The sequence below is a fragment of the Panulirus ornatus genome, chromosome 48 (genome assembly GCF_036320965.1).
Source record: "Panulirus ornatus isolate Po-2019 chromosome 48, ASM3632096v1, whole genome shotgun sequence".
In the NCBI taxonomy this organism is placed as follows: Eukaryota; Metazoa; Arthropoda; class Malacostraca; order Decapoda; family Palinuridae; genus Panulirus; species Panulirus ornatus.
In genome coordinates this window covers 12,785,568-12,812,595 of record NC_092271.1, presented here as the reverse complement: position 1 = coordinate 12,812,595, position 27,028 = coordinate 12,785,568, and positions in this window count along the sequence as shown.

The following is a 27,028-nucleotide window of genomic DNA, read 5'->3' as shown; positions in this document are numbered from 1 at the left end:
ACTTAATCCACCAACGTTCAACGAAGTAAAACCTGAAGTCCGACTTAACCCTTGACTTCATCTCCTCGGGTACGGTGACTTCATCACTTGAGTACGTCACTAAGCTTCTTGAGTACAACTCAACATCTTGCGTGCGAAGACTTAATCCCCTTGAGTGCGACGACTTAACCCCCTTCCGTCAAAGATAACCCCAATGAGAACGACTCAATTGCCTTAAGCGCGAGTCATCGTGCTCAAGCAAGGGTTGGTGTGCTTGCCTGCCTGAGACCCAGGTGGCACACACACACACACACACACACACACACACACACACACACACACACCCATCCCTCGCCTCATTACGCCACACCATACCTGGCCGTGTGTCGCCCCAGGCCCCGAGCATCATCAGTCTGCCTCACTTGTGGAGGAGGATGTGCGCTCAGGCACCACCAACACCAAGAGGACTTCCGGAGCGGCGGGCCCGGGGCTGCTGGGCGGACCAAGGCGCACACAACACCTCCCTTCCTCACCTCCCCCACCGAACATAATATTTCCTGCCCACTAGCACCAGAGATAGAACCATGTTCTCCCGTGTAGTTAAGTGAGGCTGTTCATGGTGACTGTTCGAAATGGCAAGCATTCAGATTCAAGTAATCAAATTGCATTGTGACGTCAACATATCTTAGATATTTTCTATGTGAGAAGACCCAGGAGGCGTGGGTGAACATGGCCTGATTTGCTTCGTGGGGAAAAAAAAAAAAATATACGCGTCAGGGTCAGGCCGGCCGGCACGCCCAGCCTTACGCGGAAGGGAAGACTGTATCAGCCTTCTGCCTCGTCAACCGGTACAGCAGGGAGTACAGTATGTGTAGCAGTCCCCTGGCTGGAGGCTCCACTCCCCGATCATTACAGTACCGAAAGTTAGGTTTACACTATCACACACACACACACACACACACACACACACACACAAGAGACGGGGGCGCCCCACCAGCGTAGGATTCCCTCCCCGTCCCGTACAAATATGTAATCACACACGTGACCTCCCTTCCAACACTGCGTAAACTCAAGTCTTCAAGGTGCAATGGTTAACATTGCAACACACCAATCTGACAAGGCTCAGGTTCGAGTTCCGAAGAGGGCAGCTGATTCAAGAGCCAAACCAGCCATTCATCTTGGCCTTTGCGCTAAGTCAGTGACTGCGGTAGTTAGTACAAGTCACGGTTAAGACATGATGTATACTCAAGGTTGAGAGACGGGACAACATGAGCGTACAACTCCCGCCCCGTAATGCACAAACTAATCATTTAATATATAGTGATAACACACACACACACACACACACACACACACACACACACACACACACACACACACTCCTGGGTCCCTCGGGGCTCATTGGTTTGACCAGTTACCAGATGAAATCATATCATACCGGAATATGTTCACTGGTGGTCATGCAACCCAGAGTGACAGAGCATGCAATGTGTTGCAAACACAAACAAAATGCAGCAATATTCAGACAAATATCTTATGGAACCTAACCATGGGAAACGTACACTAATGAATACCAGAAGACGTAAATGGATGACGTTGCAACCACAATATCACAGTTGCCAGTCTACGGTAAACACTTCTAAATGATCTTAGGCCGAATTCGTCATGAGTAAAGGATCGTCAGACCAGCAAACTATACTTTCCCTTGAGGTACACAATCAGGATGTATTCACGATACATACAAGGTGTGGCCGAACCCAAGCCCATATACACCTCACTAGCTTGGTGTCCTTACTTGAGAAACCATAAAAACACCTATGGAATTCAACGGAATTCAGAGAAGATGGTGCACTTCATGGCCGCACACTGGAAACGCCATCACTTTCACATTTGTTTCTCGTTTTCCTCACAGACTCCCCCCTCAGAGGACGCAGACAATAGATCATCAGCTGAGGCAAAAACATTACATGGCATCCAGCTTAAGCAATATCCTGACTCTACTAACACTGGATCAAAGCAAACTTTAAGGAAAATGGGAAGAAAACAGTTCCTTTTGTAATACCACTAACGGGGTGAAACACAGCCAATTGTGTCTGTGAACAAAGCCAAAATCAAGTCATGTTGGAAGAATATCAGCCACCTTAACCTTGACTGGACGCACAAAGAAAATGATGCCGCTGCAGAGGTCTCAATCCAGTGACAACACGTGCCTCATAAAGAAAAACCATGCACTATAAGCAACAGTAGAAGGTTACTTCATCTATGATGGCCCCCCCTGAAAACAGTTGGATCCCAAAAAAACTGTCATTACGACAAGGAGTTGAAGTATCTAACGTTTACATAAGACGTTTAATCTTCACTGCAGATGGCAATGTGGTGCTGACTAAGACTAGGTACAATCTCATTGTCTTGTGTTCCCATACACTTGTACTCGGCAACTCGAAAAGATTGCTGGACACAAAACTATGAGAGGGGCTCAGTGTGTACACGTTTTCGCAGATTTGTTCACACCAGCAAGCACATTTCGTGATAAATAACGTTCCTGTTTTGAACACTGCAGTTCTCTGAAGACACTCTTCTATTCTCGCTTGGATGAGCATCGAGTTAAGTGTAAGAGTCCGACAACAAAGCTGGAGAACGAAAAAGGCGTTGGGTACCACTCCAGGTCCATTGCGACCCCAGTCAAGGACGACAAGCGATAATGACGAAGACAATAGTGACGTGATCCAAAATATGAGACCCTGGCCACAGACGCTCAAAAATTACGTCTTCGCAGAGCAACACAGATCCTCAGATAACACCTACTTCTACCTTGAAAATGAAGCTTCGATGGAGAAAATATCTTTGCACTGTACGGGGAGGAAGTTCCTGGCGCCCCATCTCCAGAACCATCTACATTATCAGTGGAGGGAATACTTGCTGGCTCAGCAACTGAGGACCACATACTACAGACCAAGAGGCGTGAAGCGTGTCGATGCTCTGCTTTCCTTGTACTAAAACTTAGCAAAGCTCACAAACGAAATGCTGATGCTACAGCAAGCACCTGCTGTCGTCACGAGAGGGACCATGAAACTATTATCGATCCTGCTCGAAAATTCACTTGGTAACAACAGAGTAAAGATTGGAAGCTATGATTCTTTTCATAACGCAGTGTATCATTTTTCAGTCAAAATGCAGCCAGTCAAAAACTGTGTGACAAATCTAAGAGAGAGGAAGTTGTATGCCCTCGGGAACACCTTAAGCAATATCTTCCCAAGCTCGGCCGTCGACATCATCGAACATAATTTCAAGTTCAGTGACATCATAAGACCATCATTCAGTTCACGGTGAAGGCATTTGTCTCATGCAGCTACCGATCACAGAAGCCACCGGCACTCTCAGGCACGTACCATGTGGGTATATCGATGTATTGTCTCAAATATACGCGGTAACGTACGTCTTCTCACGACACAAAACACACAATCGTCGCTTTAACTTCGGCCACAATAGCATCCTCAACCTGATCACGAACCACTTCATCTGGGCGTAACGATTGTCAACAACATAACGAGTGAAAAAAAAAACGTAATTTCCAGATGATGTTGCCCTGTCTTACGTAGCATATCACACACATATAACACGGATATATCCCAACAGATCAACATGGCTCTGTTACCGGTCTTTTTAAACGTAAACTCTCCCGCTGAACGAAAGACAAGTGCAAGCGGGTGTAAAGGATCCACCGCTCATTGCTTTTGCACAGCGCACCCACTGGGATCTACCCGCTACCTTAAGAGAGCAAACTCGTTGTGGTTTTACTTAGACTTTACACTGCAGTGGCGGCCATCCAGCTTCTGCCTGACTCCCCTGGTGGTAATGGTTGGAGCAAACCACCTCTAGTGCAGGCACTGTACCCGTGTTACACCACAGCTGTATCTGCCCTTCCTCTAACAGTCACCACTGGCGTAAGCAGTGTCCTTGTGTTACATCACTGCTTTAAATGTATTTTCTCAAGCAGCCATCACTGGTGCAGGGACTGTGTCTGTATTACATCACTGCTATAAGAATCTTTCCTCAAGCAGCCATCACTGGTGCAGGCACTGTGACTGTGTTACATCACTGCTATAGGTGTCTTTCCTCAAGCAGCCATCACTGGTGCAGGCACTGTGTCTGCGTTACATCACTGCTGTAAGAATCTTTCCTCAAGCAGCCATCACTGGTGCAGGCACTGTGACTGTGTTACATCACTGCTATAAGAATCTTTCCTCAAGCAGCCATCACTGGTGCAGGCACTGTGACTGTGTTACATCACTGCTATAGGTGTCTTTCCTCAAGCAGCCATCACTGGTGCAGGCACTGTGTCTGTGTTACATCACTGCTGTAAGAATCTTTCCTCAAGCAGCCATCACTGGTGCAGGCACTGTGTCTGTGTTACATCACTGCTGTAAGAATCTTTCCTCAAGCAGCCATCACTGGTGTAAGCGATGTCCTTGTGTAATATCACTGCTACAGACCTGTCCTTCCTCATGTAGCGGAACTACAGTGTGTATCTAGCATGAAATAGTGTAAGGAAACTATATGATAAAACTGAAGTGGGTTATGTGCAGATGGCTTCCCATCCCGTAATTAAAATTATGGAGACCACAGCTGACATGGAGGAAATCTTCAAGTCACAGAAAAAGCAGACTGAATTGAAGGTCTAACATTTCAATACACATAGCAGAGGCAACGGAGTCGACACACAAGAGGTGTGTGTTGGAAGCCCGAAATACACCATCAAGTTGTTTCACAGTTGGTGCCTTTGACAGTTGCTTGGCGACAGAAACACTTGGCAGAGTCACACTAGTCTTATCCATACGTTCGCACATCTGAGGTAATGCGAAAAATGCACTCTCGCAAAGTGTCCATGACGCAGTGGATATATTGGGCGGTGACTAATTTCTTATAATTCTCCATATGAAAATGATCTCCCGCAAGGTAAAAACACGGCTTCAGATGCAAGGAAAATGCTTCATCAAGGGCGACGTTCTTTTTCTTCGGAGTTGTATCTGGTTTTCATTAAGCATAAAATTATGTTCAGTATGTTTAACATGGTACACTTGCTAAAGACGATGCTTGGTGCCATATTGGGCGGCGATGATAGGCACGTAACAATGTCCTATTAGGCAGGAGTAAGGCGTTAACCCTCATCAGCACACCTGTGAAAAGTTACGGGGTGTGGCTCAAGCCTGACGTAACACGACCATCACAGTGAGCTGTGAAGTGAAATTCCAAGCAGCACTTGCGCTAATTTAGCTTCACATGCAATATCCTTTACAAGTTCACAAGAGGTATTCTTATCATTTAACTCGATTGTCTTATCTTTTAAACACTCATTACACATCTGAGAAACTCCGGATCAGTATATCACTGCCGCTACATACTTCGTCTGTATCTGTTTCCAAATCAGGGGTGATATACTGATCCAAGGTTTCTGGTTGACAGTTAAATGAAACATGAATTGATTACGAGACAAGATACACAATCGAGAAAGTCACTGGGGTCTGGGCAGGCAGGCCCAAGGTGTGCTAATGAGGATCAAGTCTCTTGAATACTTATCTTCCCACCTCATCTATCTGGAAATATAAGTATTTCCTACCACAACCTATCAACGCGAGGTTGTACACCGGCAGACAGCTTTACCCTATAACCAGAGTTTACCCATATGGAGTCGCTTGGTATTTCGGCAAGAAGAACACTTGGCAAGATGTACTGGATCGTTACAGACTCCACCAAACATACTCTTGATACCATGTAGCTCGATGTATGAGCACTCATCAGCCGTACACTCTGGGACGATAACAACACCTGCAGGTGCTTGGACAGGCGTGAGGAATTCTATCTCGCGTGACCTGCAAAGTCCCAGAGAGCGTACATCCCTCCCTCCTCCACCACCACCACCACTACACACATCATAACCACGGAATCTAATCATATTCGCGAGCCGTTTGAAATTCGTTTCATCAAACCGTTAAGAAGATTACCTCCGGAGAACATTTTGCCGGCGTCAGCTGCCGACGCGTGGGTTAACACGACCCAGAGGTGGCGGCGGTGGAGGCCCACCATCGTGGTTCCTCATATCACCGCCGCGCCGGCTGACTCAGGAAATTACTCACACATCACATTCACCTTCCTCTACCATGAATCCCTGATGGATTCATTTTTTTTTTTCACTGTATGAAGAAGGACGTCGAAGTTCAAGAAATATTTAATTCATTAAGGAAATGAAGCCATTGCTGTAAGGAACCTGGCATAATTATCGTATAAATAAATGATTGTCATTTCATGTGTGGCGGGGTATATATATATATATATATATATATATATATATATATATATATATATATATATATATATATATATATATATATATATATATATATATATTTGGTAAACAGAGAAGAGGTAGTAAAAGCTTTGCGGAAGATGAAAGCCGGCAAGGCAGCAGGTTTGGATGGTATTGCAGTGGAATTTATTAAAAAAGGGGGTGACTGTATTGTTGACTGGTTGGTAAGGTTATTTAATGTATGTATGACTCATGGTGAGGTGCCTGAGGATTGGCGGAATACGTGCATAGTGCCATTGTACAAAGGCAAAGGGGATAAGAGTGAGTGCTCAAATTACAGAGGTATAAGTTTGTTGAGTATTCCTGGTAAATTATATGGGAGGGTATTGATTGAGAGGGTGAAGGCATGTACAGAGCATCAGATTGGGGAAGAGCAGTGTGGTTTCAGAAGTGGTAGAGGATGTGTGGATCAGGTGTTTGCTTTGAAGAATGTATGTGAGAAATACTTAGAAAAGCAAATGGATTTGTATGTAGCATTTATGGATCTGGAGAAGGCATATGATAGAGTTGATAGAGATGCTCTGTGGAAGGTATTAAGAATATATGGTGTTGGAGGCAAGTTGTTAGAAGCAGTGAAAAGCTTTTATCGAGGATGTAAGGCATGTGTACGTGTAGGAAGAGAGGAAAGTGATTGGTTCTCAGTGAATGTAGGTTTGCGGCAGGGGTGTGTGATGTCTCCATGGTTGTTTAATTTGTTTATGGATGGGGTTGTTAGGGAGGTAAATGCAAGAGTCTTGGAAAGAGGGGCAAGTATGAAGTCTGTTGGGGATGAGAGAGCTTGGGAAGTGAGTCAGTTGTTGTTCGCTGATGATACAGCGCTGGTGGCGGATTCATGTGAGAAACTGCAGAAGCTGGTGACGGAGTTTGGTAAAGTGTGTGGAAGAAGAAAGTTAAGAGTAAATGTGAATAAGAGCAAGGTTATTAGGTACAGTAGGGTTGAGGGTCAAGTCAATTGGGAGGTGAGTTTGAATGGTGAAAAACTGGAGGAAGTGAAGTGTTTTAGATATCTGGGAGTGGATCTGTCAGCGGATGGAACCATGGAAGCGGAAGTGGATCATAGGGTGGGGGAGGGGGCGAAAATTTTGGGAGCCTTGAAAAATGTGTGGAAGTCGAGAACATTATCCCGGAAAGCAAAAATGGGTATGTTTGAAGGAATAGTAGTTCCAACAATGTTGTATGGTTGCGAGGCGTGGGCTATGGATAGAGTTGTGCGCAGGAGGATGGATGTGCTGGAAATGAGATGTTTGAGGACAATGTGTGGTGTGAGGTGGTTTGATCGAGTAAGTAACGTAAGGGTAAGAGAGATGTGTGGAAATAAAAAGAGCGTGGTTGAGAGAGCAGAAGAGGGTGTTTTGAAATGGTTTGGGCACATGGAGAGAATGAGTGAGGAAAGATTGACCAAGAGGATATATGTGTCGGAGGTGGAGGGAACGAGGAGAAGAGGGAGACCAAATTGGAGGTGGAAAGATGGAGTGAAAAGGATTTTGTGTGATCGGGGCCTGAACATGCAGGAGGGTGAAAGGAGGGCAAGGAATAGAGTGAATTGGAGCGATGTGGTATACAGGGGTTGACGTGCTGTCAGTGGATTGAATCAAGGCATGTGAAGCGTCCGGGGTAAACCATGGAAAGCTGTGTAGGTATGTATATTTCTGTGTGTGGACGTGTGTATGTACATGTGTATGGGGGGGGTTGGGCCATTTCTTTCGTCTGTTTCCTTGCGCTACCTCGCAAACGCGGGAGACAGCGACAAAGTATAAAAAAAAAAAAAAAAAAAAAAAATATATATGAATATATATATTCCTTTCTTATCCGCAGGGAAATGAAACACGATAAGTCCCCAAGTACACTTTCGTGTAATGATCACATCATCAGGGGAGATACTAGAAATATAACAGGCAATTGATATACAACGAAGGGACGTAGCTAGGGCGTCATTTGGTCCTAGCTACGTCTCTTCGTTGTATATCAACTGACTGCTATATCCTTTGTATCTCTCCTGATGATGTGATCACTATGCGAAAGTGCACTTGGTATCTTACCTTGTTTCATTTCCCTGTGGATAAGAAAGGAATTTAATTGATCACGCGTCAAGAACAGAGGACTGAGCCTTAGAGGGAAAATCATCACGTGGCCCTATTCTTTGTTCCTTCTTTTGGAAAATCAAAAACTGGAGGGAAGGAATTACAGCCTCCCTCTCCCACCCCTTTTAGTCGCCTGTTACGACATGCAGGGAATACGTGGGGAAATTCTTTCTCCCCTATCGCCAGGGATATATATATATATATATATATATATATATATATATATATATATATATATATATATGTATATATGTATATATATATATATATATATATATATATATATATATATATATATATATATATATATATGTATATATGTATATATATATATATATATATATATATATATATATATATATATATATATATATATATATATATATGAAGAGAGCTCGTGTATGAGTCGTGGGTCTATGTCTAGGCTGCCTCCTTATATTCCTGTGGTTGCACCACAGATAAGCCCCACCTCCTACAGACCTTCCTGGCCTACTGCTGAAGGCTAGACAATCCACTACGCAACACCACCTCCGGAGAGTCCTACACCTTTAGTAGTCACTACATGACCTTTCCTCAACTGTGTTGCCATTAACACTCTGACCCCGGCCTACACATGTTCACAACTTCCCGCTAATCTCTTCCTACATTACTGGTTGTGCGATTCTGTGATATGGTAACTGCCTAGTGCTCTTTGTTTTATGGTGAGCGGCAAGGCACGTGCAGCACATACTCCAGTCCAAGTCTCGGGTGAAAGAAAAAAGAAGAGAGGAAAATTTTATCAGGGCTCCGCAGGTGTTTGAAGACTTGGCTCTTAAAGAAGGTTATATGAAGAGAGAAAAACAGAGGAAAGAAGAAGAGAATTCTACTGTTTAAGCTGTTCGAGATAAGGAGGAGGTATATTACATCAGCCGAGCCTCCAGTAGCCAGACTCCACACTGCCAAACGCGTCACGGGTGAAGACACATGCATACAGCTCATGAGTACAATGGCCAAAATGATATCTATAAAATACAGTGAACAAAAACGCGGCCTATGGAAAGATTTAGGGGAAAATATAATATATAATTCGTTCTTTATCCTTGGGTTAAGGACCTATCTATACAGCCCATATATCAAAAATCTTGATCTCTTGCCACGAGTAAAATTTAACAGTAGCTACCACACAGTGCGATTGTCACTTCTAGAATACATCTAGTTTCCAGGCAGATCTGGCGAGGTACATAAACTGCGAACCCAAGCGTTCCAAGTTTTGGCTCTGCCCTGTGCCTGAGGTATGGAGAAATCCACGATCACTTCAGTTATAACGATGCTCTTGGGATATCCTCGTACTACGTCATAAAGTTTGTTGCCCTGTATCATCCACTACTATCATAAGACAGTCAACGTTCCTATGTGTCCTGCAAATATTACACCCTGGGTTTGAATATGCTTGGATCCTCTTCAGTACCATCTCAGTCCCACTACATTATGTATATCATATGGCTTTTACCTGATGTACATGTATTTTGCCCTCCTAAGAATCGATATCAGTGTCAAAATAATCTGTATATCATCATTATTGTACATTAATGTATTCTGTACTTCTAATGAACTCTGTTTAAAGGTATCCGAATGCCAACACTGTATTACCATCTATGTCATTATTACTGATCCTCCTTTGGACTTCCAGAAAGTATATAACACTATGCCACTAGTGAGACTGGTCATAAGGCTGGATCCTCAGGCATGAACAGGAGGGAGACTTCTTCGATGGACGGAGGGCCATCTTAGTGGAAGCAAACAAAGGACACACGTCAGGTGATCCTTCACATAATGGGCTGGGGTTACCAGTGACGCCCCTCATCTTTCAGTTCTGGTGTCACTGATCTTCCTGATCTTAGTAAATGACTTTTCACGCGGAATGGATTCGTACCTGAAGATGTTTGCGGATGATAGGTAAGGCCACGAGAGAAGTAAAAAGTGAGAAGGATTGCAATAACTTACAAGGAAACCTAGACAACCTTAAGAATTGTCCTTACACAAAGTGGATGAAATTTAACCCTAGTAAACGCAAGGTATTGAGTGTGGGACACAGGAAAAGAAATCCAAGAGAAAAATATTCTCTAACATGATATACGCTGCACTAAGCTCTGCGAGAGAGAGACTTAGAAGTCTACACTGTACCTAACTTGTCGCCGGAGTCCAGGTTTAGGAGAACCGTAAGAGAGAGTAGCTGTCTGCTGGCACACATTAGAAATACATCCAAGGACGTAGGTGAGAAAATACTCAGCACACTATTAACATCCGACTATATTTGGCCAAAACTAAAACAGGTTTCTCAAGTTTGCTTACCTCACTTGAAGAAGCAACGAAGATGATGCTAGAAATAAGGGCCAAGTCATATTGGGAGGCTGGAGGCCATGTATTTGTCCGCCATGGAACTGGAACCTGAAGGAACACATCTGTTAGCAGAGATGGAGGAAGCTACTTTAATAACATCATCAGCGTAGCGGATGAATGATATAAACAGAGTGATGGTGGTGTGACTGCGGACGGAATACATACATTAAAGAAGTTGTAAAGATGACAGAGAATGTTTCTGAGATGGGGCGGTCCCACGAGTCTAAACCTCCTTCTCCTTACAGGACAAATAGGCAATTTGAGACACACACACACACACACACACACACACACACACACACACGAGTGGCTCCCGTTAAGCTCTCCAGTGTGACATACCTGAGATGATATTCACTTTCTCCAACATTCCAGGTGAGGTCACCCTTCCCAGGGGGTGCAGGTCAACCAGCCATCTCCACCACACACTCACTTTACTACCTCCACTCCAGACCAGCATACAACTTTACTAGCATCCTCCACCCTCCGGAACACACCTCCCACCCCACCCTCCGGAACACGCCCCACCCTCCGGAACATCCCCCACCCTCCGGAACACCCCCCACCCTCCGGAACACACGCCCACCCCACCCTCCGGAACACCCCCACCCTCCGGAACACCCCCCACCCTCCGGAACACACGCCCACCCCACCCTCCGGAACACCCCCCACCCTCCGGAACATCCCCCACCCTCCGGAACACACCTCCCACCCCACCCTCCGGAACACCCCTCACCCTCCGGAACATCCCCCACCCTTCGGAACACACCTCCCACCCTCCGGAACACCCCCCACCCTCCGGAACACCACCCCCACCCTCCGGAACATCCCCCACCCTCCGGAACACCCCCCACCCTCCGGAACATCCCCCACCCTCCGGAACACCACCCCCACCCTCCGGAACACCCCCCACCCTCCGGAACATCCCCCACCCTTCGGAACACCACCCCCACCCTCCGGAACACCCCCCACCCTCCGGAACATCCCCCACCCTTCGGAACACACCTCCCACCCTCCGGAACACCCCCCACCCTCCGGAACACCCCCCACCCTCCGGAACATCCCCCACCCTTCGGAACACACCTCCCACCCTCCGGAACACCCCCCACCCTCCGGAACACCCCCCACCCTCCGGAACACCCCCCACCCTCCGGAACACCCCCCACCCTCCGGAACATCCCCCACCCTCCGGAACATCCCCCACCCTCCGGAACACCCCCCATCCCACCCTCCGGAACACCCCCACCCTTCGGAACACACCTCCCACCCTCCGGAACACCCCCCACCCTCCGGAACATCCCCCACTCTCCGGAACACCCCCCACCCTCCGGAACATCCCCCACCCTCCGGAACACCCCCCACCCTCCGGAACACCCTCCACCCTCCGGAACATCCCCCACCCTCCGGAACATCCCCCCACCCTCCGGAACATCCCCCACCCTCCGGAACATCCCCCACCCTCCGGAACATCCCCACCCTCCGGAACATCCCCACCCTCCGGAACATCCCCCACCCTCCGGAACATCCCCCACCCTCCGGAACATCCCCACCCTCCGGAACATCCCCACCCTCCGGAACATCCCCCCACCCTCCGGAACATCCCCACCCTCCGGAACATCCCCACCCTCCGGAACATCCCCCACCCTCCGGAACATCCCCCACCCTCCGGAACATCCCCCACCCTCCGGAACATCCCCCACCCTCCGGAACATCCCCCACCCTCCGGAACATCCCCCACCCTCCGGAACATCCCCCACCCTCCGGAACATCCCCACCCTCCGGAACATCCCCCACCCTCCGGAACACCCCCACCCTCCGGAACATCCCCCACCCTCCGGAACATCCCCACCCTCCGGAACATCCCCCACCCTCCGGAACATCCCCCACCCTCCGGAACATCCCCCACCCTCCGGAACATCCCCCACCCTCCGGAACATCCCCCACCCTCCGGAACACCCCCACCCTCCGGAACATCCCCCACCCTCCGGAACATCCCCCACCCTCCGGAACATCCCCCACCCTCCGGAACATCCCCCACCCTCCGGAACACCCCCACCCTCCGGAACATCCCCCACCCTCCGGAACACCCCCCACCCTCCGGAACACCCCCACCCTCCGGAACATCCCCCACCCTCCGGAACACCCCCACCCTCCGGAACATCCCCCACCCTCCGGAACACCCCCACCCTCCGGAACACCCCCACCCTCCGGAACATCCCCCACCCTCCGGAACATCCCCCACCCTCCGGAACATCCCCCACCCCTCCGGAACACCCCCACCCTCCGAACACCCCCACCCTCCGGAACACCCCCCACCCTCCGGAACACCCCCACCCTCCGGAACATCCCCACCCTCCGGAACACCACCACCCTCCGGAACACCCCCCACCCTCCGGAACACCCCCACCCTCCGGAACACCCCCCACCCTCCGGAACACCCCCCACCCTCCGGAACACCTCCACCCTCCGGAACACCTCCACCCTCCGGAACACCCCCACCCTACGGAACACCCCCCACCCTCCGGAACACCTCCACCCTCCGGAACACACACACCCTCCGGAACATCCTCCACCCTCCGGAACACCCCCACCCTCCGGAACACCTCCACCCTCCGGAACACACACACCCACCTTCTTCTACATCCACACCCCACCCTCCTCAACACCTACATTTCCACCCTTCACAACAGCCACCCTTACCCTAAACACCCATACTCCACGCCACACTCTCCCTACACCCACACCTCCACTCACCTCTCCCACCCACGTCTTCTTTTAAAGGCGTGCTGAGAGAAGGTAGATGGAAGAGTTGGAAATGGAAGAGAAGGTTGAAGAACTACAGGTGTCTGGCGTAGGTTTTTGATGTATGTGGATGTTTCACACCACGTCCCCACCCTCCCTCGCACATCCCCACCTTTCCTCACACCCACACACCCCCAACACTTACACACCCCCATCCTCCCCAACATCTTCAGCCTGCTTAACACCTATACACCCCTATCCTCCCCCGTACATGCCCACCCTCCCCAACATCCACATCCTCAGACATCCGACCCTCCCCAACAACTACATACCCCCAAACCCCTATCCATGCTAACATCCACACATCCCTTTGCCTAACAAACACATTCCCCCGCCCCTCACCACATATGCCTCCCTTTCCCAAAAACCCTCACGCTTAGTCTTAGCCGGTATGCCCACTCATCCTAGCATTCACACGTCCTAGCACCCACACATCCCGACTCTGCCCATCACCCGCACATCCCGACCCTGCCCAACACCTACACATCCCGACCCTGCCCAACACCCGCACATCCCGACCCTGCCCAACACCCGCACATCCCGACCCTGCCCATTCACCAACACATCCCGACCCTGCCCAACACCCGCACATCCCGACCCTGCCCAACACCCGCACATCCCGACCCTGCCCAACACCCACACATCCCGACCCTGCCCAACACCCGCACATCCCGACCCTGCCCAGCACCCGCACATCCAAACCCTGCTAAACACCCACACATCCCGACCCTGCCCAACACCCGCACATCCAAACCCAGCTAAACACTCACACATCCAGACCCTGCTAAACACCCACACGTCCCGACCCTGCCCAACACCCGCACATCCAAACCCTGCTAAACACCCACACATCCAGACCCTGCTAAACACCCACACATCCCGACCCTGCCCAACACCCGCACATCCCGACCCTGCCCAACACCCACACATCCCGACCCTGCCCAACACCCACACATCCCGACCCTGTCCAACACCCGCACATCCAAACCCTGCTAAACACCCACACATCCAGACCCTGCTAAACACCCACACATCCCGACCCTGCCCAACACCCACACATCCCGACCCTGCCCAACACCCGCACATCCCGACCCTGCCCAACACCCACACATCCCGACCCTGCCCAACACCCGCACATCCAAACCCTGCTAAACACCCACACATCCAGACCCTGCTAAACACCCACACATCCCGACCCTGCCCAACATCCGCACATCCTGACCCTGCTAAACACCCACACATCCCGACCCTGCTAAACACCCACACATCCCAACCCTGCTAAACACCCACACATCCCGACCCTGCCCATCCAACCACACATCCCGAACCTGCCCATCCACCCGCACAACCCGCCCCTGCCCAACACCCACACATCCCGAACCTACCCATCATCCACACATCCCGACCCTACCCATCATCCACACATCCCGACCCTACCCATCATCCACACATCCCGACCCTACCCATCATCCACACATCCCGACCCTACCCATCATCCACACATCCCGACCCTACCCATCATCCACACATCCCGACCCTACCCATCATCCACACATCCTGACCCTGCCTTACACATCGCCCTCACCCATCACACAAACAGCAGTCACTTTCAACCAGATTCAACTCCATAGTCTCCCGTTAGTTCTTCCTGCCACCACTAGGTGTACCACCATCGTACCTCATCAAAAGAGCCAGACGTAGAGGATGTGTGCCTTGTCCCTCAGACGATGGTACCACACTGTCCTTGATCCTGCTGTACCCTCTCGTAGCTGGACCACACCTCGCATCTCCCCTCCTTCGCTTATACCTCTCTCATCTACACCCCTCTCCCTCCTTTATCAACACACCCTATTCCCTCTATGCCCTTTTCCCCCTTCTACCTCCTTCAATGCCACACCTCAAATCTCCCTCCCTCAGCCTTCCCTCCCAGCAGGGGACCAAGAAGCTAGCGAGCCTTACGCTGAAGCCTTTGCAGGTCCCAATGTTGTTTATCAAGGAATCAAAAGATATCCTGAAATAACAGACGGCAGGATCTGGAAGTACAGCGTATCACGACATAACTTGCTACATTTCCTTACAGGAAATCCGTCCGTCCGTAAGATCTCATGAAGTATAACCATCGGGTAAGTATGTGTATTGTGGAACTAAAAAGAGAATCTATGACATTTGAGACAAGGCTTTGACCACCCCTTCCCTGGCCATTACCCTAGAATTATCTTTTTTTCCCACACTAACTACATGTTCACGGTCTCAGTTCCTGGTCATTAAACTGTCTACCAGTGTATCTACGTCATACACAGCCGGGTCCATTCCAGTGTGGCAAACCGACACGACCATTTTCCCCACACAGCACACACGGTTCCCCTAGCTATCCCCCGAGTCTTAGGTTCAAAGCCTACACAACATTACGGGTAATCCGGCCTAACCTCTACCTCCTCTACTCCACTTTTATCCTCCACTCTTTCTACCTCCCTCATCCCTTCTTCCTCCCTTAATCCCACACTTCACACAAACTCCCTCAACCCTACCCCCTTACCCCTCCCAAGCCAGGCGCTCCTCCCCAACTCCCTCACCACCCCGCCCTCACCACAGCCACTTCCCGTTACCAGCCAGCCTCAGGCACTGTCCACGGCAGACGCAAGGAAACTTGTTTTTCTCCCGAACACTGGCTATAATCTTGGGTCCGAGTATATGCACCCCACGTAGTGGTCGCTGAAAGGCAGCCACCGCTGAGCAGGCTGCCCCGGGCGACACAACCTGCTGCCCAGGGTCAGCTCGCGCTGCCCCATTACTGCAACACAATATCATACTTGCAACGCCTCAAGCGTAGTTCAATACAATAAGCAAATTGCAAAACTTTCCGGTAAATACGAAGTTGTGAAGGTCGTCACCAGAACCACGGTGATATCGTTCACCTCATTGTGCAAGTGAAACTTTGGGAAGGGGGGGGGGGGGGGGAGTTCCCCCTTTGAGCTATATGGCATACAACAAACTCAGTGATATTGATGATGATCTTTATATCTCTATAATTACTATGAAATGTTCAGTCCTAAGACGGGATATATATATATATATATATATATATATATATATATATATATATATATATATATATATATATATATATTTTTTTTTTTTTTTTTTTTTTTTTATACTTTGTCGCTGTCTCCCGCGTTTGCGAGGTAGCGCAAGGAAACAGACGAAAGAAATGGCCCAACCCCCCCCCCCCATACACATGTACATACACACGTCCAGACACGCAAATATACATACCTACACAGCTTTCCATGGTTTACCCCAGACGCTTCACATGCCTTGCTTCAATCCACTGACAGCACGTCAACCCCTGTATACCACATGACTCCAATTCACTCTATTTCTTGCCCTCCTTTCACCCTCCTGCATGTTCAGGCCCCGATCACACAAAATCTTTTTCACTCCATCTTTCCACCTCCAATTTGGTCTCCCTCTTCTCCTCGTTCCCTCCACCTCCGACACATATATCCTCTTGGTCAATCTCTCCTCACTCATTCTCTCCATGTGCCCAAACCATTTCAAAACACCCTCTTCTGCTCTCTCGACCACGCTCTTTTTATTTCCACACATCTCTCTTACCCTTACGTTACTTACTCGATCAAACCGCCTCACACCACACATTGTCCTCAAACATCTCATTTCCAGCACATCCATCCTCCTGCGCACATCTCTATCCATAGCCCACGCCTCGCAACCATACAGCATTGTTGGAACCACTATTCCCTCAAACATACCCATTTTTGCTTTCCGAGATAATGTTCTCGACTTCCACACATTTTTCAAGGCTCCCAAAATTTTCGCCCCCTCCCCCACCCTATGATCCACTTCCGCTTCCATGGTTCCATCCGCTGACAGATCCACTCCCAGATATCTAAAACACTTCACTTCCTCCAGTTTTTCTCCATTCAAACTCACCTCCCAATTGACTTGACCCTCACCCCTACTGTACCTAATAACCTTGCTCTTATTCACATTTACTCTCAACTTTCTTCTTCCACACACTTTACCAAACTCAGTCACCAGCTTCTGCAGTTTCTCACATGAATCAGCCACCAGCGCTGTATCATCAGCGAACAACAATTGACTCACTTCCCAAGCTCTCTCATCCCCAACAGACTTCATACTTGCCCCTCTTTCCAGGACTCTTGCATTTACCTCCTTTACAACCCCATCCATAAACAAATTAAACAACCATGGAGACATCACACACCCCTGCCGCAAACCTACATTCACTGAGAACCAATATATATATATATATATATATATTTTTTTTTGCTTTGTCGCTGTCTCCCGCGTTTGCGAGGTAGCGCAAGGAAACAGACGAAAGAAATGGCCCAACCCACCCCCATACACATGTATATACATACGTCCACACACGCAAATATACATACTTACTCATATACATACCTACTATATATATATATATATATATATATATATATATATATATATATATATATATATATATATATATACCCTAGATACAGCGGTTTGTGTAACAAATCGTGACGTACTCACGAGCAGGCCCGCCCCATGAGTGAGTGAAATCCTGGCCGGGGCAGTCGGTATCATACGGTCAACCCAGTTGCTCCTCCTCACCTGAGGGCTGCTCGATAAATCGAGTACCTGATTAGGACAATCAGTTGCCTGTACGGTTTCAGCTAAAACCAAATAAGCAAATAACTGTCCAAGTGATTTATACTTGCACTAAAACTACAGCTTCCTATCCACAAACAGGCCGCACAGACCACGGCCTATGAGAAGGGGGTCCAAAAAGGTGCCCAGGAATTTATATTCATATATATCTATTTATATTTATCATGGAGGGAGAACTGGAGCATAAAGCCTCAAATGCAGAAAATCAACAGAGCGCCCCATTCCACTCCTCTCGCATCTTCCATACCCATTTTGGACTTACATTTCGTGGCACAGAACCGTAGTGGAAAAAAAAGAAAAAAAAGGTTGACTAACGGAGAAGGGAAGGGGACCCGAAAGAAACTTTGCACCCCATGATAGAATTCCTCTCATGGGACCAGCCACAGACCTTTCCACGGTTTACCCTTGACGCTTCACATGCCCTAGTTAGTTCATTCACAGCACGTCGATCCTAGCGACCATGAAGGAACGTGACTTTCGACAGCTTCCAAAACATGTTTATAATAACGAATTATCCTCTTCCCGCAAAATTACATTCATCTGTTTGACCGAGAACATCTCCCTCGATTGTTGTACTCAATTTTTTGGTTAAATCATAGAATTATTATTCATCAAAAATGCTCGTCGGTCTAATAAAACTGTACAGGAAATGTATTAGGTTTTACGAGCGTTTTACCTTTAATGATTAAATTCATCTAAATAACTGTTTTGAGCTAATCACCATTAACAAATTACAAATATAAAGAATTACTTACCTGTGGCCCTAATACAATTAAACATCTACTTTGGGGGTTAAATTGTTTTGAACGACTTGCCTGGATAGGCTTCACGACGTTCCTCTTAAGTCATGATAATATTCATTGTTTTCTAATTCCAAAATTCAACCAAATTCTATCTTATACACAAGAATATCTATATCTAGTTCAAGACAATACAACTATAAAAACACATGGTGTTAGATGGCGAACTTGAGCCCATTTCTAACTCAAGCTACATGATACGAAACTCGGGCATTTTGACATAAACACCCTTGGGAGGACAATGGGTTAGCATTTGAAATCATCATTATGGGACAAGACACGCCATCATATCCAATGTTAATACCAATGTGTTCCATGGGTTGAAATGTCACCGTTTCAGACTAACTGGGAAAAACAAATACAGTAAGCAATGGCTGGTCAATCATTGAAGATGCACAAATAATACTTACCCTCGGTATGGTGTAGGTGCATCAGTTTTGTTGAGAAGCTGTGGCTCAGAACCATATGCTGCACTTTGGGGAGGCTGGATGAAAGGTTATGTGAGTGGATAATACCGTGTCGATGCGATGTAAGTTGCCTGCCAGTGCTACTCAAGCTTTGTTGATGATGGCTGCGAACGAAGACGGTAATTAAAGCTTTTATGGTATTCAGGACTTAATGGATTATATATATATATATATATATATATATATATATATATATATATATATATATATATTCAATTGATCCAATAGTTTTAGAATTACAAAGTTATAGAAACGAAATCGGAAATTTCCTCCATTAAAGTTATGTTACAGAGATTTTACCGATCGCGTTATTCGTATTCTTACTGGCTGGTGATGTGCAAAACATATGAAATAATTTTCATTGCCTATAATCTATACACTGAAAACTGACACGCGTCGAAAACGCAGAAACAAATATTCAACGTCGTCTAATTTGCTCGATCTAATGAGGCCAACCTTCGTCAATATTTGAAACATTTCTTTCTCGTAGATTTTCCTGCTTATAAAAGTATATGAAAACCTTGTAAATGTGATTCATAACAGTTTGTTCATTTTTGTTTGACCCAGTCTCCCTGACACATCCAACACGTTCGTGTATTGATGCGCGCGCATCCTGTGAGGCAAAATCAAAACACATCTCATATTCATCGCTGCTTCGCCTATGGAGTTCGTTAATGAACCCTTGCTTATTATAGATTCAATCTCTCAAAAATGCCCCATAGATGCTGTGCTGTAAGTAGTACGACCAGAAAAATAGGAATACATATCTAATCCGTTCAACCTGATACCTAGATCTAGGAAGAACTCCAATAGAAAAGCCGTTCTACCTAACGCCGAGAGGAAGAACTCTAATGGAAAAGTGAAGGCGTGTTGCTAGGATAAATGCCGTCAAGCGCGAAGATTGGAAGACATGGTCATAGGAACAGATATCACAAGAACTGATATATGGAGAACACATCATTTCTGGTAAGACATCATTCATCAACTAGCCACTATTTTCAATACTACCATCCTACTATTTGAAACATTTCTGACCTTACATTGTACTCAAGGATATATGAATTTTCACAAACAGTTTAAAATTATTGCATCTCCCCATGTTTTACTATCTGCACAGCATCCAGATTTTTAGCTGCTGGATCAATTGGACTTGTTAGAGGTTTTGGGATATGATTAAGATAATTTTCAGTAGTACTGTCAGTATCACTATCCAAATCTACTTTTTTTTTTTGTTATTTGTGACTCTTTGACCCTGAACTTGGAATTAACTTCCTGCTAAGCTAGTAAATAATTTGGGTATATGTAATAGATTTTTTTTTTAAGTCTCACTTGATGGATGAATACCAGATGTTGAATTAGTACATTAGTAACTTAAAAACATCAGGACCAGTTGCCAATTTCTTTGAAGGCAACTTTTTCTTTGGCCCTGAGAAATTAATTATAATTAGCTTAGTTCTTCTGTCCTTGAGAAATCTATCATGCTATTTAGCCTAGAACTTCTGCCCTTGAGAATTTTATTTCAATTAGACTAGTAGCTTTTTTGGCCTTGAGAAATTTATATACACAGCCTAACAAAGTTGGCTTGCGCAGGCTGCTGCTGCCTTATTGAATGTGAAGTGGCGTGCTGCCTCGAGTTTGAATTATAGCTCTGCCACATGACTGCAAGATGAACTTACTCCTGCCGTTGAGACTTTATCCACCCTCATTGTTGAGAAAAACTCACGTTTTAGAAAATGTCTTCTGTCCTTGACCTGGTACCACCTAAAGACTATGGTTGACAAATAAATGGAGATGACTAGGTTGAAAACTAACATGATATCACCTGGATATCTATATAAAAAAAAAAACTGGTGGAACTTACAGCAAGAGATTCTCATTTCTTGGTCACACTGTATTACTGTTAGCTTATAAAAGTATTGAAATTCATCATTTATGGAAATTCCATTGAAGGATTGCAAGTTTTGTATCAAAGATTCCATGTTAAAAAAAAGATGTTTAAAGTGCAAACTCATAAATTTACTAATACAATTCCATTAATGGATCTCGTTCCTTTTTCTTCATCGATCTCCTTGCACTTCAACTGGCTATTGAAATTGTTGACTGGAAACCGTATGAGAAGTTTCAGTAATTGTTACATTAAAAAATTTACCCTTATGATTAGAGTTCTGTATAAAATCTAAACATTCAAATTAGAGCTAAGCGTGTACTTCACCTCTGACTTGCAGCAAAATCTACTCTTCCATTGATATATCACAGTAAAAGCAGTCCTGAATTTATCCACAAACTAAGTAGCCATATGCTCCTCGCAACATGTATGCATTCATACATACTTTAGTGAATGAGCTTGGCGTACCTATATATCATATTGCGCCACTTCGTGATACACAAAACCAATCACCATCTGAGATCGTGCTTGGATCTGGCAACTTCGTTGGGTAGGGCATTCTGTTTTCCTGTTCAAGGCCAAGAAACTATTATTTTGATGTTTCCATGAGTTAGATTACTACAGATATGAGAGTTTCTAGATCAGATCGGAATTTATTACAGCGAGAATCCAGTGACAACTTACGTTCACTCCCAATGTTTCACAGGGTATGTGCGGTTATTGTTTACATTCATGCATTAGTCAAGCGGCAAAGGAACCAACTCTCTCTCTCTCTCTCTCTCTCTCTCTCTCTCTCTCTCTCTCTCTCTCTATATATATATATATATATATATATATATATATATATCGCCATTTCTCATGTAAGCGAGGTAGCGTTAAGAAGAGGACTGAGCCTTAGAGAGAATATCCTCACTTGGCCCCCTACTCTGCTGCTTCTTTTGGAAAATTAAAAAGCGGGAGGGGAGGATTTCCAGCCCCCCCCCCCCCCCCTTCCCTTTTAGTCGCCTTTTACGACACGCAGGGGGAGTACATGGGAAGTATTTTCTCCCATATCCCCAGGGATGGATATATATATATATATATATGTATATATATATATATATATATATATATATATATATATATATATATATATATATATATATATATATATATTTTTATACTTTGTCGCTGTCTCCCGCGTTTGCGAGGTAGCGCAAGGAAACAGACGAAAGAAATGGCCCAACCCCCCCCCCCATACACATGTATATACATACGTCCACACACGCAAATATACATACCTACACAGCTTTCCATGGTTTACCCCAGACGCTTCACATGCCATGATTCAATCCACTGACAGCACGTCAGCCCCGGTATACCACATCGCTCCAATTCACTCTATTCCTTGCCCTCCTTTCACCCTCCTGCATGTTCAGGCCCCGATCACACAAAATCTTTTTCACTCCATCTTTCCACCTCCAATTTGGTCTCCCTCTTCTCCTTGTTCCCTCCACCTCCGACACATATATCCTCTTGGTCAATCTTTCCTCACTCATCCTCTCCATGTGCCCAAACCACTTCAAAACACCCTCTTCTGCTCTCTCAACCACGCTCTTTTTATTTCCACACATCTCTCTTACCCTTACGTTACTCACTCGATCAAACCACCTCACACCACACATTGTCCTCAAACATCTCATTTCCAGCACATCCATCCTCCTGCGCACAACTCTATCCATAGCCCATGCCTCGCAACCATACAACATTGTTGGAACCACTATTCCTTCAAACATACCCATTTTTGCTTTCCGAGATAATGTTCTCGACTTCCACACATTCTTCAAGGCCCCCAGAATTTTCGCCCCCTCCCCCACCCTATGATCCACTTCCGCTTCCATGGTTCCATCCGCTGCCAGATCCACTCCCAGATATCTAAAACACTTCACTTCCTCCAGTTTTTCTCCATTCAAACTCACCTCCCAATTGACTTGACCCTCAACCCTACTGTACCTAATAACCTTGCTCTTATTCACATTTACTCTTAACTTTCTTCTTCCACACACTTTACCAAACTCAGTCACCAGCTTCTGCAGTTTCTCACATGAATCAGCCACCAGCGCTGTGTCATCAGCGAACAACAACTGACTCACTTCCCAAGCTCTCTCATCCCCAACAGACTTCATACTTGCCCCTCTTTCCAAAACTCTTGCATTTACCTCCCTAACAACCCCATCCATAAACAAATTAAACAACCATGGAGACATCACACACCACTTCCGCAAACCTACATTCACTGAGAACCAATCACTTTCCTCTCTTCCTACACGTACACATGCCTTACATCCTCGATAAAAACTTTTCACTGCTTCTAACAACTTTCCTCCCACACCATATATTCTTATATATAAGATCTATTTAACCACTGGGCGCCCGAGAGCCGTGCTATGGCTACCGAGAACCTCAGGAGGACAGGGTGCCGCAACACCACCGATGAAACAAAACCAATCATTGTAGAGTGAGTGGGCGGTGGCCTGGTGTTGTGGATAGCAGTTTCACACCTCAGAGTTGTCTCGTCGGCGGTTAAGGGGAATGCTGACAGTATGACGTTCTCAGTAATCTGGGTTCGACTCTCGGTCGCGCAGAGGTAAATTGTTTAGATTTTGTTGTCTTTTCCTAGCGCTACCTCGCACACATGAGGGGGGAGGGGATTGTTATTTCATGTGTGGCGAGGTGTCGATGGGAATGAATAAAGTCAGACAGTATGAATCATGTACATGTGCATATATGTATATGTCTGTGTGTGTATATATATGTGTACGTTGAGATGTATAGGTATGTATATTTGCGTGTGTGGACGTGTATGTATATACATGTGGGTGGGTTGGGCCATTTTTTCCTGTTTCCTTGCGCTACCTCGCTAACGCGGGAGACAGCGACAAAGCAAAATATATCAGATTGGGGAAGAGCAGTGTGGTTTCAGAAGTGGTAGAGGATGTGTGGATCAGGTGTTTGCTTTGAAGAATGTATGTGAGAAATACTTTGAAAAGCAAATGGATTTGTATGTAGCATTTATGGATCTGGAGAAGGCATATGATAGAGTTGATAGAGATGTTCTGTGGAAGGTATTAAGAATATATGGTGTGGGAGGCAAGTTGTTAGAAGCAGTGAAAAGTTTTTATCGAGGATGTAAGGCATGTGTACGTGTAGGAAGAGAGGAAAGTGATTGGTTCTCAGTGAATGTAGGTTTGCGGCAGGGGTGTGTGATGTCTCCATGGTTGTTTAATTTGTTTATGGATGGGGTTGTTAGGGAGGTAAATGCAAGAGTTTTGGAAAGAGGGGCAAGTATGAAGTCTGTTGGGGATGAGAGAGCTTGGGAAGTGAGTCAGTTGTTGTTCGCTGATGATACAGCGCTGGTGGCTGATTCATGTGAGAAACTGCAGAAGCTGGTGACTGAGTTTGGTAAAGTGTGTGAAAGAAGAAAGTTAAGAGTAAATGTGAATAAGAGCAAGGTAATTAGGTACCGTAGGGTTGAGGGTCAAGTCAATTGGGAGGTAAGTTTGAATGGAGAAAAACTGGAGGAAGTAAAGTGTTTTAGATATCTGGGAGTGGATCTGGCAGCGGATGGAACCATGGAAGCGGAAGTAGATCATAGGGTGGGGGAGGGGGCGAAAATTCTGGGAGCCTTGAAGAGTGCGTGGAAGTCGAGAACATTATCTCGGAAAGCAAAAATGGGTATGTTTGAAGGAATAGTGGTTCCAACAATGTTGTATGGTTGCGAGGCGTGGGCTATGGATAGAGTTGTGCGCAGGAGGATGGATGTGCTGGAAATGAGATATTTGAGGACAATGTGTGGTGTGAGGTGGTTTGATCGAGTAAGTAACGTAAGGGTAAGAGAGATGTTTGGAAATAAAAAGAGCGTGGTTGAGAGAGCAGAAGAGGGTGTTTTGAAATGGTTTGGGCACATGGAGAGAATGAGTGAGGAAAGATTGACCAAAAGGATATATGTGTCGGAGGTGGAGGGAACGAGGAGAAGTGGGAAACCAAATTGGAGGTGGAAAGATGGGGTGAAAAAGATTTTGTGTGATCGGGGCCTGAACATGCAGGAGGGTGAAAGGAGGGCAAGGAATAGAGTGAATTGGATCGATGTGGTATACCGGGGTTGACGTGCTGTCAGTGGATTGAATCAGGGCATGTGAAGCGTCTGGGGTGAACCATGGAAAGCTGTGTAGGTATGTATATTTGCGTGTGTGGACGTATGTATATACATGTGTATGGGGGTGGGTTGGGCCATTTCTTTCGTCTGTTTCCTTGCGCTACCTCGCAAACGCGGGAGACAGCGACAAAGCAATATATATATATATATATATATATATATATATATATATATATATATATATATATATATATATATATATATATATTCATTTGTAATTATCTCAGGACGTGTTCATATTGGCTCAGGCTGCTTTATTTCCGGTTGCAAGAAAATGTGGAGTTCTACGGTGTAAAATGTTCTTTGACTAGACTGTACTCCCAGTGATACCGCCTCGGCAAAGGCGACTTTTCACTCGTGATTAACCCCACGAAGATGGAGTCCGGTAATGCCACGTCGGTCACACACACACACACACACACACACACACACACACACAAACGGTGGATCGCCAGTTGGATTGGTTATTTACTGGAGGTCGCTGGTTGGAATCCGGCCGGGGCCACAAGTACATGGGCTTCTATGATGTAGTGGATAGCTTTACTGACTGTCAGTAAGCATGGATTCGAATCCTGGACACGGCTGTCGGCCTACGCCCAATCCATATGTTCATCCTCTGCACGGGGCGGGTCGATAAATGGGGACTTGGCTTAGGTTAGTTTGTGTGTGTGTGTGTGTGTGTGTGCATAGACAAATAGGAGTACGGACGTGATACATAAATACAGCGTTAAGAAACGGGGCAACCCGAGTGTAAAACTCTACACGTAACAAAATTAGGATCAACAAATAGTCATCATACCGTTACTATTCTGGGACCTTTACTCTTATTGAATTATGACTTGCCAAAGGTATGGACTCCTACCTGAGTATGTTTGCAGATAATACAAAGGTCATGAGGGAAGTGAAAAGAGTGGAGAATTGCATCACCTTAAAAGAGGACCTGGACATACTCCATGTCGGTCTGATGATTGATTTATGAAATTCAACTCGAGTAAATAAATGTAATGACGATGGGACACACTAAAAGAAGACCTTGGTATGAATATCATCTAACAGGAAATAACCTTAGGTAGTCTGTATGGGAGAGACTTGGAGTTGACAGGGTCCTCCACCTGTTGCCAGAGTCCCAAGTTAGAACAGTAAAGGATACAACTCGTCTCCTGGCAAATCCCAGAATACCTTTCAAGTATATTCAGCAAGCTGGTCATGTCTTACATAAGGCCAAACCTGGAATTTACTTCTCAGATATAGTCACCGCTCCTTAAGAAGCACAAGAGTTCATAAGGGAAGGCAATAGGGATATTACCAAAATTAAGGGAACTGAGTGCCTCCTTCACTGGTATATAACTCCTTCCCCTTATAGTACAGATTGATTTAATACACATAT